This window comes from Neoarius graeffei, chromosome 19, assembly GCF_027579695.1.
Source record: "Neoarius graeffei isolate fNeoGra1 chromosome 19, fNeoGra1.pri, whole genome shotgun sequence".
Taxonomy (NCBI): domain Eukaryota; kingdom Metazoa; phylum Chordata; class Actinopteri; order Siluriformes; family Ariidae; genus Neoarius; species Neoarius graeffei.
In genome coordinates, this window is record NC_083587.1 from 37,077,141 (window position 1) to 37,091,456 (window position 14,316).

Sequence of the window (14,316 nt, forward strand, 5' to 3'; positions counted from 1 at the left end):
TCTTAGCAAAAAGATTTCAATACAATGAACAATAAAACTTTCAGCATTAGACTTAGTTCAGCCCTTCAGCTCGACTGTTCATCAATCATTCAATGTCCTGAAGGAAGGAAGTTTCAGTAACCATTTAAAGTATGCTAAATAAAACACATTTTGCTAGGAAACCAAAGCAGAATTATAGATAGAGAGATGCTATGGTGGAAAAAAGGAAACTGTATGTCCATTTTACATTATGTCGATGAACAAAAATGATGCCAAGCACTGGGAAAAAAAAAAAAATCAGTAGTTTGAAAAGCACCAAAAGCAAGAAGTAACTTGCTGGTGGCCATCTGACCATTATTTTAATGAAGATAAAAAAAAAAAAAAAATCATTAAATAAGAAAGAAACATCGATGAAACCCAACACACTAAGGCCCTAATTTTGGTGTTAAAACACTTGCAAATTTAACACTTTGGGGGGGGGAATGTGGAAAGGAAAAAAAAAAAAAAAAATCTGACAAACGCCACTTACAAATATTTACATCTTTCACACGAGCAAAACTCATGGACAGTGATTATGCGCTGCCAGAGGCTTAGGGCATGTATTAAATTTGCAAAAAGCCCTTTATATTTTCTGAGCAGAAATCTAACATGGCGGCACGGTGGTGTAGTGGTTAGCGCTGTCGCCTCACAGCAAGAAGGTCCGGGTTCGAGCCCCGTGGCCGGCGAGGGCCTTTCTGTGCGGAGTTTGCATGTTCTCCCCGTGTCCGCGTGGGTTTCCTCCGGGTGCTCCGGTTTCCCCCACAGTCCAAAGACATGCAGGTTAGGTTAACTGGTGACACTAAATTGACCGTAGGTGTGAATGTGAATGGTTGTCTGTCTCTATTGCCGCTTTTCCACTACCAACGCGGCTGAGTCGGGCTGAGCCGTGCCGTGCTGAGTTGGGCTGAGTCGAGCTGAGTGGGGCTGTTGGAGTTGCATTTCGACTACAACCGCGCTGAACCGTGCTGGCTGGAAGTGGGTGGACACATTGGGTGGAGTTAGCGAAAGTGGGTGGACGTCACGTGATGTCGTTAGGTGGCGCAAACAGTGACATCAGTGACCTTTTAAGCGGTAGTCTCACGACCCGGATAGTAAACAATAAACATGGAGGACATGGAGTCGTTAGTGTTGCTGGTCTTGGTGCTGTGGCTTGTTGTCACCGACAACGCCACAGATACTGGCAAGAGCGTATAGATGAGGCGAGGTGCATAAGGCTTCAGAAATTCCCGTAATTCGTAATTATTCTTCTTCCGGGTTTACGGTGTTTACAGATCCCAGCGTGCTCGCGGGGCGTGTGTGGGCATGTGAGGACACTCCTCCTCACCAATCAGTGCACAGGGGAGTGTCTCCTCACACCCCTAGCCCCACTTGGCTCGGTTTGGCTCGCTTCAGCCCCACTCCAAAACCGTGCGAGTTTTGGGTGCTGAGTAGGGCTGAAGCGAGCTGAGTCGTGCTGCTCGGAGGTAGTCGAAACGCGAGCCGTGTCGGGCTGAAGTGAGCTGAAAAAGGCTAGCGGAAAAGGGCCATAAGTGTCAGCCCTGTGATGACCTGGCGACTTGTCCAGGGTGTACCCCGCCTTTCGCCCGTAGTCAGCTGGGATAGGCTCCAGCTTGCCTGCGACCCTGTAGAACAGGATAAAGTGGCTACAGATAATGAAATGAGAAATCTAACATTTTTCTCAATTTTTTTTTTACTACATTTAAGAAAGTCTAAGAAATTAGTACGTTTATCTAAATTATGTCTTAGTCTTTGAAAGCAGAAATCAGCAAAGTCATAAAAATGATCAAAATTCTATGAGACATTTGTTGCTCCTCTGATCATTAGAACTTTTAAAACGGAGCTTTTCAAAAAGTTTACATTCACATTTAAAATATATGGCTAAAACTTTGGACACCTCACCGTCATGCCCATAGATGCTTATTAAACGTTCCGTTCCACATTACTGGAATTCCCCTTGCTGTTATAAACAGCCTCCACTCTTCTGGGAAGGCTTTCTACTAGAGTTCGGAGCATGACTATGGGGACGCGTGATCATTCAGCCACAACAGCATTAGCGAGGTCAGGCACTGATGGCAAGTGAGGAAGCCTGGGGTGCAGTCAGTGTTCCAGTTCATCCCAAAGGTTTCACTGAGATTGAAGTCAGGGCTTTGTGCAGGACACTCAAGTTCTTCCATTCCAACCATGGCAAACCATGTCTTTATGGGCCTCACTTTGTGCACGGGGGCATTGTCACGCTAGAATAGGTTCAGTTTCTAGGCCTCTGAATTCCAACGAAGGGAAATCCTAATGCTACAGCGGACAAAAGACAGACATTCTGTCCAACTTTGTGCTTCCAACTTTGTGACAATTTGAGTAAGACCCATATACTGTACAGTGGTGCTTGAAAGTTTGTGAACCCTTGAGAATTTTCTACATTTCTGCATAAATATGACCTAAAACATCATCAGATTTTCAAAAGGAGATAAAGAGAATCCAGTTAAACAAATGAGACAAAAATATTATACTTGGTCATTTATTTATTGAGGAAAATGATCCAATATTACAAATCTGTGAGTGGCAAAAGTATGTGAACCTTTGCTTTCAGTATCTGGTGTTTGTGACCCCCTTGTGCAGCAATAACTGCAACTAAACGTTTCCGGTAACTGTTGATCAGTCCTGCACACCGTATCTACTTTTAGGACTAGTGTGAAATTCTGATGATGTTTTAGGTCATATTTATCCAGAAACATAGAAAATTCTAAAGGGTTCACAAACTTTCAAGCACCACTGTATGGTTGTGATGGTCAGCAGGGTTTCCGTTAGCTGGTAACTCCTGGTTTCCATCCATTTTGGCAGATCACCACAATGACGTGGCCGCTCTGACGACTTCAGCCATCAGTGTCTCTCGGGAACGTTACAGTCGTGGTTTCCTGTTGCCTTCGACTGAATTATTGTAGAGGTTTTCTCCTCTCAACCATTCACACCGATGGACAATTTAGAGCCACCAGTTAACCTAACCTGCATGTCTTTGGACTGTGGGGGAAACCGGAGCACCCGGAGGAAACCCACGCGGACACGGGGAGAACATGCAAACTCCACACAGGAAGGCCCCTGTTGGATGCTGGGCTCGAACCCAGAAACTTCTTGCTGTGAGGCGACAGCGCTAACCACTACACCACCGTGCTGCCAATTGCTGGTTTAGTAAAATTTATTTAAAAAAAAAAAAACAACTCACCAGGCAAAAAGCTCATCCAAACTGTAGCTATAATGAAGGCTATTCCTAAACAGGACATTTTTGTTGAGGCAGCAAAACAGCCTGTCAAGCGTGCCATCAGAGAGCGGCTTCTCTCTGCAGAATCGAATTCAGACAGCGCTGCAAAATTAACTGGAGGATGAGGAGACAGTGGTGCATCGCAAGCTCCAAAGACACATCTGATTTCAGGTCAGCACCAGAGGACTTTGCTCCAATGAAAAAAATAAAAAATAAAAAAAAAGAGAAAATAAAATGCTTCTTAGTAGCCTATAGGCTACATCTGATGCCATGCAGGCCTAGCCTTTTTTTTTTTTTTTTAAAGGCAACAGATGTTTCAGGTTACAGATGTTTTGCAATAGGCTAGATTTTAGTGGCTAATGTTGAGCTTTTGCTTAACCATTACTGTTCGTTTTGCTTAACCATTACTGTTCGTTTTGCTTAACCATTACTGTTCGTTTTGCTTAACCATTACTGTTCGTTTTGCTTAACCATTACAGTCAAACTGATTTAAGGTCACGGTCATTCTTTCATCAAGTTTGGATATGCCTCCTAATTCAATGCTTTCTCTTTATTTTTATTAATTAAAGGACATTTCATGTCTTAAAGTAATAATGGACGTCGTTTCTATTTACTTAGCTGAGCGCTTCTTGACAATATGGATTACTACAGTTGCGGAATAAGGCTATTTACTGTATTATTATTTACTGTTTGATAATGGCGGCACGGTGGTGTAGTGGTTAGCGCTGTCGCCTCACAGCAAGAAGGTCCGGGTTCGAGCCCCGTGGCCGGCGAGGGCCTTTCTGTGTGGAGTTTGCATGTTCTCCCCGTGTCCGCGTGGGTTTCCTCCGGGTGCTCCGGTTTCCCCCACAGTCCAAAGACATGCAGGTTAGGTTAACTGGTGACTCTAAATTGACCGTAGGTGTGAATGTGAGTGTGAATGGTTGTCTGTGTCTGTGTCAGCCCTGTGATGACCTGGCGACTTGTCCAGGGTGTACCCCGCCTTTCGCCCGTAGTCAGCTGGGATAGGCTCCAGCTCGCCTGCGACCCTGTAGAACAGGATAAAGCGGCTACAGATAATGAGATGAGACTGTTTGATAATCTCAAATGCATTAAGGCGGCAAGAAATTGCACTAATTAACTTTTGACAAGGCACACTTGTTAATTGAAAAGCGTTCCAGGGGACTACCTCATGAAGCTGGTTAAGATAACGCCAATAGCGTGCAAAGCGTCAAGGTAAACGCTGGCTACTTTGAAGAATATGAAACATTTTGTTTTAGCACTTTTTTTTTTTTGTTTACCACATAATTCCATATGCTATTTCATCGTTTTGGTGTCTTCAGTATTGTTCTACAATGTAGAAAATAGTCAAAATACAGAAAAGCTGTCGGTGTATATTTGCATTTGTAACAGACTGTTAATGAAAACGTTACTGGTAAGTTTCAAATTTGTCTGGTAAAATACTGTAAACTCCTTCTGGACACCAGATTGGCAAGAAAAAAAAATCAGAGTTGAAACCCTGAAGGTCAGGTGTCCACAAACTGCCATATAACGTAACCTTATCAACAAAACGCACATGTTCCTTAGTTAAATTATGCCATAATTTGAACTTTGTGAACACACTTTACTGCCTTTAGCCTCGGTCACAACCGGCCATACGTGCTCCTACGGCCGGTCTACGTGCAAAAAAACACAAGAAACGCACGGAGGGCGCGCGTGTGACGTGCTGATTTTCGAGCTGTAGACCGGCCGCAGAGGTTCTTTGTCATGTCAAACAAACTCTACAGGCGCTTACGTTTTTTTCAGGTTGCAAGACAAACTTACGGCCAACGTGCGTCTTTCTCCACGAACAAAAAAAAAAAAAAAAAAAGCGCAGCGATTTGGGAAATCGCATGGCCAAAAAAATCGTACGTCCAATTGTGACCTAGGCTTTTAATAACTATTACACATGAGCTTTAGCTTCAGTTTGCACCTCACTATAGCCTAGGTCACAACCGGACGTATGATTTTTTGGCCGTGCGATTTTTGGCGTTTCCCAAATCGCTGCGTTTTTTTTTGTTTGTGGAGAAAGACGCACATTGGCCGTAAGTTTGTCTTGCAACCTGAAAAAAAAAACGTAAGCACCCGTAGAGTTTGACATGACAAAGAGCCTCTGCGGCCGGTCTGCAGCTCGAAAATCAGCACGTCACACGCACGCCCTCCGTGAGTTTCACGCGCGCCCTCCGTGCGTTTCTTGCATTTTTTGCACGTAGACCGGCCATAGGAGCACGTACGGCCGGTTGTGACCGAGGCTTATGGCATTTCATTCTGGCATTAAATAACAAAACGCACAAATCTAAGCAACGTCTGGTTTCCTTTACAGAATTATTCTTTGCCTGCACGGTTTATGAGACAGTACATGCAGACTAGCACTTCTTATGTGGCACCTTGATAAAATTTGACCTGCATGTTTTGTTTGCTAAAGTTAGCCATTTCAAAACTCAAAAAGAAGTCAAATGTAACTCATCTCTTCTGTGTTCTCTTTTTGGGAAACTGGATCCCGGAGCATCGTCAGACCCCACAGGTTTCACTTATTTGTTGCTGCCACTATCTGGTGGAGAATCAGATCCTACGTTCATAAAACATTTGCCTTTTTCGTTTCCATTCCAGCAGTACCCTGACCAAATAATTCGATACTTGCACTGTCACTTCACTGCTCGTTTTAACAATGTATATGCTGTATTGAAAATGTCATTTGGGGTTTTCCAATTGTGTAAAATCCTTCGTTTTGTCAAACTGTTCCACCTGTACTCATGGATGTTGGTGGAAAAAAGTGCGATTTGTAAGTACAGAGCAGCTTCTTTTCCTTCTAAAAGCATTTTCTCTCCTCATCGCCCAAGCTCTCACGTCTATTTCCTGTCTTCTCCGGATGTGAAATTTCGAATACCTGGACATTTGTCATGGTCTACAAAGCTATTATAGTTGTGGAGCGAGAAAACAGAGGAGAGGAAAAAAGCACAAAAAAACTTTCTACATCAGTGTGTGTGTGTGTGTGTGTGTGTTGGGGGGGGTGGTTTAGAGTGATAGCTCTGCCGTTTCATATCCCATAATTTCTGCTTCTTGTTAGTGTTTGCGGCTGTGGCAGATGAGTGTTGTTCTGGTGTTCCGTGCCGCTCCTAATTGGTGCCCTGGGGAGAGGGGGATGAAGGGGAGTCTGTCTTTAATTGCCCTGTTCTTAGAATGGTGTGACCAAGCACACACTTCTGCCTCTCACCACAATTTTCTCTCTCTCCCTCTCCTTATTCTATGCACCTCGTATCTCGCTCGCCCCTTGGATTCTCCACATTGTTGACTCAGAGCATCAAACTGACACTCAGATTAATGTCAGTGTAAGCCTGCATCCTCCTTCGATTCCCTGCGTGACATCACATCTCGAGACTGCAGTACGCTTTTTTTTTCCCCCCCCCGCTTTCCGTATGGGACATAATTCTTTGCTGGCAAGAAATTTCTGAGCAGCAGATTGCGGATTTGTGATTGTAGGGTACACCGATAAATACAAAAGAGAGAGAGAGAGAGAGAGAGAGAGAGAGAGAGAGAGAGTGCACGTTAGGAGTGAAACTGATTATTATTGGAGAAGTTTCTTGGTATGCCACAGTGTCTACTTATGACCTTATACTCTCAAAAGTATCAGACGAAAAGATCCCAGGGTTGAAACCGAATTCAAGGCATGAAACCAACCAAAAATAATCATCCTGAACTGCTCCAGAAACTAAACGTTCATTTCAAATATTTGCTATTGGTTAATGATGTGTTTACCACAATAAACCACATGGTTATTATTTTCCTGTAACAGCACGCCCCATTATGTTTTATTCATTAGACGGCATAACTTTACGAGCAGAACCCTTCTAAAATTTTCTGATTATTATATAGGAGGGGAAAGAAAGAAAGGAAAAAAAAAGTAGCCATAGTGGAGATACTTAGAAGAAAAATGTACACACACACACACACACACACACACACACACAACAAACACACACACAGAGAGAGAGGAAAACAGGTGAAATAAAGCAGTCTGAAAGGCGGCTGTGAGGAATTATAATAAATCGCTACGCACTGAGGTTTTACCCTGAACCCATAGGGATTTTTATTTATTTATTTACTATTTATTTGTTCTACATTGTAAGGAGCTGCAGTGGAGGTATTCAGCGACTGCTTGACATTTCATTCTCTCCATCACTTACAGCCTCCATTCCATCTCAGCCTGACACACGGTATTTTATTTATCCTCTCTCAGGCATGTGGATACTCTGCTGACAGAAAAACCTTTTCAGAATCGTATTCATCTGCCTCCTACAGTGTAAACCGCATTCACATTACTCAGTAGTTAAGGCTCTGTCCTAGTGACCAGAAGGTTCTCAGCTTGTGATGGTTGCGAGATGAACACGCCTGCTAAATCCACAAATATAAAAGAAGTCTAGAAACGATGCAAGACGTAGGTCTAGAATTACATAATTGAATCAGAAATGCAGCTCAGGATTTCACGTGAAGAAAAACGGCACGATCATCATCTTCTCCTCCTACTTTCGGCTGCTCCGGTTAGGGGTTGTAACAGCGGATCATCTGCTTCCATCCCATCCTGTCCTGATTTGTGTTCTGCGTATTTGATTTGGTATGGGTTTTACACAGGATGCCCTCCCTGGTGTAACCCTTCTACGGCTTGTGCAACCCCAGTGGCTGGGTGTCTGACCTCATCTGCATGTCTTTGGACTGTGGGAGGAAACAGGAGCACCCAGAGAAAACCCACACAGGCACGAGGAGAACCTGCAATAGATGGCCTAAGGAAAGGCTCATTTGTGACAGGCTGTCAATGTGTCCAGTGTGATATTATGGCGGCACGGTGGTGTAGTGGTTAGCGCTGTCGCCTCACAGCGAGAAGGTTCCGGGTTTGAGCCCAGCAGCCGGCGAGGGCCTTTCTGTGTGGAGTTTGCATGTTCTCCCCGTGTCCGCGTGGGTTTCCTCCGGGTGCTCCGGTTTCCCCCACAGTCCAAAGACATGCAGGTTAGGTTAACTGGTGACTCTAAATTGACCGTAGGTGTGAATGTGAGTGTGAATGGTTGTCTGTGTCTATGTGTCAGCCCTGTGATGACCTGGCGACTTGTCCAGGGTGTACCCCGCCTCTCGCCCGTAGTCAGCTGGGATAGGCTCCAGCTTGCCTGCGACCCTGTAGAACAGGATAAAGCGGCTAGAGATAACGAGATGAGAATGAGATATATATGGCAAACCAAAAAATAAGAGTGACTCTAGGTTAGGAGTAAAACTGATTAAATTAACCCTCTGAAATCAGATTCGTCACTGGCAATATCGAGACACTTTATATGATTTATTTCTTACTAGTAGCTCAGACAGAGTGAAGGACAGAGTGCAAGCAGGTTGGAATGGATGGAGAAGAGGAGGCCGTCAGGAGTGATTTGTGACCGAAGGTTGCCAGCAAGAGTGAAAAGGAAAGTGTACAAGACAGTAGTAAGAGCAGCGACATCGTATGGTTTGCAGACAGTGGCACTGACAAAAAGACATGAGGCTGAACTGGAGGCAGTGGAGTTGAAGATGCTGAGATTTTCATTGGGAGTGACAAAGTTGGACAGGATTAGAAAGGAGAATATTAGAGGGACGGGACATGTAGGACGGCTTGGAGATGAAGTGAGAGAGGCGAGACGGAGATGGTTTGGACACGTACGCAGGAGAGAGCCGGGGTATATTGGGAAAAGAATGCTGGAGATGGAGATGCCAGGTAGAAGGAAAAGAGGAAGACCAAAGACGAGATTTATGGATGTGGTGAAGGAGGACATGACGATGGTTGGTGCTACACAAAAAGATACACAGGACAGGAGGACATGGAGGGACATTATTTGCTGTGGCAACCCCTAATGGGAACAGCCACAAAAAGAAGAGGAGGAGACAAAACAAGCTGCTGAAGTGAGTGTGAATTTCGCTTAATCCTATATTTGTATTAAGAAGAAAGTTTTGATTTTTTTTTTAATCTTGATATAATGAAAGACATAGTTGAGGTAACAAAACACATTATTCAGGCAATTTCCAGCACAGTGTGGTTGAATTCTCAATTCAGATTAGTTATAAGGTGCATTATTTCTGTACATGTCTGTGTAATTGTTTATTAGCACAACTTTGACAGTAATTCCAGCTATAACATGAACGACAGGTTAACATGTCTTCATTCTAAGAGGTTATTTTTTTCTATAGTCATTAACTTGCAGACCCGGGGTATAAAACAACAAAGAGTAAATGGCTTCAGCAAAAATAACCAAATAGACGTTTCAAAATAATTTGTTACACAATGTGTCGTAGAAGTCATTAAGACCATGGAAGTTGGATGTAAAGATGCCCCCAGCAAAGTGCTATTGGACAAAATTCTCAAAAGAGCATGTTTAGAAGCAGAAAACCAAAAAAAAAAAAAAAAAAGTGCTCTGACCACACAATATCCCCCACTGGCATAACTCTGGTTTAAAAAAAAAAACAACTGAATTTAATGAAATTACAATATGTATATTACCAACATGGGCAGCACGGTGGTGTAGTGGTTAGCACTGTCACCTCACAGCAAGAAGGTCCGGGTTCGAGCCCAGCGGCCAGCAAGGGCCTTTCTGTGTGGAGTTTGCATGTTCTCCCCGTGTCCGTGTGGGTTTCCTCCGGGTGCTCCGGTTTCCCCCACAGTCCAAAGACATGCAGGTTAGGTTAACTGGTGACTCTAAATTGACCGTACGTGTGAATGTGAGTGTGAATGGTTGTCTGTGTCTCTGTGTCAGCCCCGTGATGACCTGGTGACTTGTCCAGGGTGTACCCCGCCTCTCGCCCATAGTCAGCTGGGATAGGCTCCAGCTTGCCTGCGACCCTGTAGAACAGGATAAGCGGCTACAGATAACGGATGGATGGATATTACCAACATATAGCAAAGAATCCTGCCAAGTTTCGTGAAATTCCTCCAAAAATTGTGAGAGGAGTTGATTTAAGAAGGTGAGTACCCTTCCCAGGACGGATGGACATCGCCATGACATAATCCCCCTTCGGGCCTTTCGGCCAGTGGGGGATAAAAACTTAACAAATTACCGTATTTTTCGGACTACAAGTCGCACTTTTTTTCATGGTTCGGCTGGCCATGCGACGTATATGTTTTTTTTTTTTCACCGCGGAATAACTGGAGCTGATGCTGAGTCTGACGACAGCCACGCAGAAGAAGAGGAAACGGCGCTTCGTCTGCTGCTGGAGTTGGCAGAGTTGTTCAGAAGCGACACCGAGGATGAGGAATTCAATGGATTTGCTGATTTGGAGTGAAATCGCCAGCTTGATAAACTTGATTGACCTGTGTTTTATTATTAATGATAGGCCTATAGTTATTTAAATAAGTTATGTAGTGATTTTAGGCAGTGCTTAATTTGTGAAGTGGGAGGTCCTGGAACGCAGGAGGTGGGTGGGTCCGGCGACTCAAAAAAAAAAAAAAAAGGCGGGGGGTGGTTTACTACAACTTTACGCGCACGCGCTTATTGTGTGTGTAAAAAAATAAAAATAAAAATAATAATAATAATAATAATAATATCAATCAGACATTATGATCTTAGAAAACACTTTAGTGACGAACAGTTACAGGCAGTAATATGTCGTGATATGTTATAAAATATTTTTATTAGGCTATATATTAAATTATATATTAAATTTATCTTCTAAAATAACAGACTGTACTCATATCACAACCGGTTTATTTCACCATTGCAGATCAGCTCACCCAAGACATAAGTTAAATGACTCATTTTAAGGATTTAAGTAGGGGATTTAAACGCATTGCCAGCAGGACTTTGTGGCTCAGGTGGGTAAGGCGCCATACCATAAATCCAGGGACCCAGGTTCGATTCCAACCTGCCGTCATGTTCCGAGCCCTCCCTGTTTTTCTCCTGCTCATTAAAAGCAGCGCCAGCAAATATAAGTGCAATCAATTCAAGTAATAGTTACGAAATAAAGGGTTTACAAAACAAGTTGGAGAATTCATTTTAAAAATTTTAGTAAGCTTTCTTGTTTTTTTGCCATTTTTTCCACAGCGCAAGCTAACGGCTACAAAAAACCCGGTGTTCTATTGAGCGGAAGTATACACCCCATGTCCCCCCCTTCCCCTTTCGCATAGATTTTGTGGATGTCATAGGAGAGAAATCAACAACAGATATCAAAATCAAAACCGAACACTAAACAAATTTTTATTTACTTATTTAATTTATTGTTTGATTTTTTTCCCTTTGTGATGGTCACGGAGGTGATCTGATCCATTTAAATAGCTGCCGGAACACCGAATTAAATGAAAATAGCTGCCGGATCCAACGACGGAGATTACGGATCTTGTTCCGTCATGTTCTGGCTCAAATTAAGCCCCAATTTTAGGCCTATAGACCCCTTTCACGTGACATCACCACGCCGTGAGATTTTGTTAGGCGCCATATTGGAAGACCAAGTACATGCACTCACAATATAAAACAAAGTACGAGCGAGAGTAAAGTGACACGATGGATGATAATTCTGGTTATGTGAGTACATTACCAGCTGCAGAAAGGGCACGGTATGTGGAGAAACTGGCTGTGATTGATGGGTTTGACCCATATGATAAGACTCGCGGCAAGGGAGAATGGAAACATAAGGAGGACCGGACACCAATTCTGCCATCTGTTTGCTACCCAGACATTGTAAACTATTTGTTGTTTACACCCAGTGCCTACACTCAGTGTTCGAACTATGCCGATATTTTCGGGGGGTCCCTTTTTTTCCCTTGGGGGTGTGTGTGCTTGCGCTGGTCTCGGAGCGCGGATCTCCAAACACATGAGAAGCCTCTCTTACGCACATATCACGCGGACTCCACACACGCATCGCGTCTGAAGTCATAACTCATCAGGGGAAATCGTGTCCGCATTGGCATGTTCAAAAAACAACCTCACATCAACAATGATACCACACGCAAGAAAAAAAACAAAACAAAAAAAAACAGTCAGGCTACTCAACAACCAACCTGGCAGCAGCGAGCAAGCCCCAAACCATCCTAAATTATTATTATTATTAAATTGTAGAAGTCTGGGAGGCTTGCTCCTCATACAGTTATCAACTTGGGGCCAATTTAGCATGTTTTAAATCTGAATTTCTTGCGTTTGCTTACCTCAAAGTGTCCGCAGATCATGCACAGACTTATCCATTATATCCACAGTTTTTTGCCAAGTCTCACAGGTTTCTTTCAAGTCTACTGTTGGGCCAATAAATCATAAATAAAACAGCTCAGATTTGTTTGTTTAAGTCGTTTGCCACTCCACTTTATTCTCGTGGGTTCACATACCGCTGCCGTTATTTCCCCCTAATCACGAGTTTGTTGGTCTTCCAAAATGGCGCAGGGTCTGTTTACTTCCGGTTTCGGGTGACGTCAGTGAAGGGGGTCTATAGGCTATTGAATAACTTGATGTTACGGTACATATTCAGCCAGTTTTTCTCTGGGCTATTATAAATGATTTTGTTCTGCATTTTTAAAAATAACTCTCCTTCCAAGATGAACTTTATTCTTCGTCTCTGATGTTATGGTGTTAATGGTCTGAATAACGTTTAATGTTTTTATCTGATATGACGTTAACTGGCAGGCACACTTTCTGCCTGTTTTTTTTCTCTGAGCGGTTGTTTTATTTTTCACTAGACGGTTGTTTTTACTACCGTACCTGTCTTTGGAGATGATATACCTATAGCCTACTTGACCTCTGATTTGATGAAATAAAATTCGACAGAAATGAAGAATGACACTCCTAGATGATGACTACAGCTTTAATAAAGATGAAAGAGCCATGGGGCAATAATAAGCCCTACCGGTAAAAATATTCTAAAAGCAAACTGATTAATGCATCAGTAATAGGCTACTAATATTAGTTATAATAATAATAATAATAATAAAGGCTATTAGTAATAACAATAGTGATAGTATTAAAGATAGTAGCAGATATTTAAAATAATCAGACGAGGCTACTGACAGGGCAAAGGGCGCGTCATCACTGCTCAGCTGTTCGTTTATTAAATAAACAATGCAGTCGCGCAGTAACCACGCGCCGCTTATCAGATAGAATTACAGATTCTATGGATAGAATAACCTTTCAAAAAAGTGCGACTTGTAGTCCGGTGCGACATACGTTTTTTTCATCTTCATAATGCATTTTTTGGCTGATGCGACTTAAACTCCGGAGCGACGTATAGTCCGGAAAATACGGTACATGAAATTCCTCCAAAAATTGTGAAGGAAGTTGATTTCAGAAAGCAAGCACACCTTGATGAAATTGCCAAAGTACAAGTTTGTTAATAATCAAGGGCAAAACTCTGGTAAAACTTGCCCAAATTAAACGAAATTTCAATGTCCGTATAACTGTTATATAACAAGGACTTTTGCCAAGCTTCGAGAAGTTCGTCCAAAAATTGTGAGAGGAGCTGATTCCAGAAGAATGTACACCCTCATGAAATTGTGAAAGTACAAACTTGTTAATCGAGGGCCACAACTCTGGTAAAATGCGACGGAATTGAACAAAATAACAATATGCGTATTACCGACATAACAATGCTTTTTGCCAAGTTTGGTGAAATTCCTCCAACAATTGAGAGAGGAGCTGATTTCAGAAGGAAAACACACTCATGAAATTGTCAAAGTATAATTTTGTTTAATGAAGGGCTGTAACTCTGGTAAAATGCGACTAAATTGAACGAAATTACAATATGCATAGTACCGACATATAACAAAGCATCCTGCCAAGTTTCGTAAAATTCCTCCAAAAATTGTGAAAGGAGTTCATTTCAGAAGGTGAGCACCCTTCCAGGGAGGGACGGACGGACAGAAATCGCCATGACATAATCCCCCTTCGGGACTTTCTGCCAGTGGGGGATAAAAATGGAGGAAGCATTTGAAGATTCCCCTAAAACCCTCAGGAAACATTAAAAGTCACCAGACACATTCAGAGAATAAAAAACATCAGTGGATCAGATAGGAAAATAAGCCAACCTGATCCAATACTGACCCAGAA

At 42.8% G+C, this 14,316-nt stretch overlaps 1 protein-coding gene across 1 annotated transcript in view; it reads right to left on the reverse strand.

The window, feature by feature from the left end:
* Nucleotides 1-14,316, reverse strand: part of vps41 (VPS41 subunit of HOPS complex) — a 115,019-nt gene that overhangs the window by 91,986 nt on the left and 8,717 nt on the right. The gene's annotated exons all lie outside the window — the stretch shown is intronic.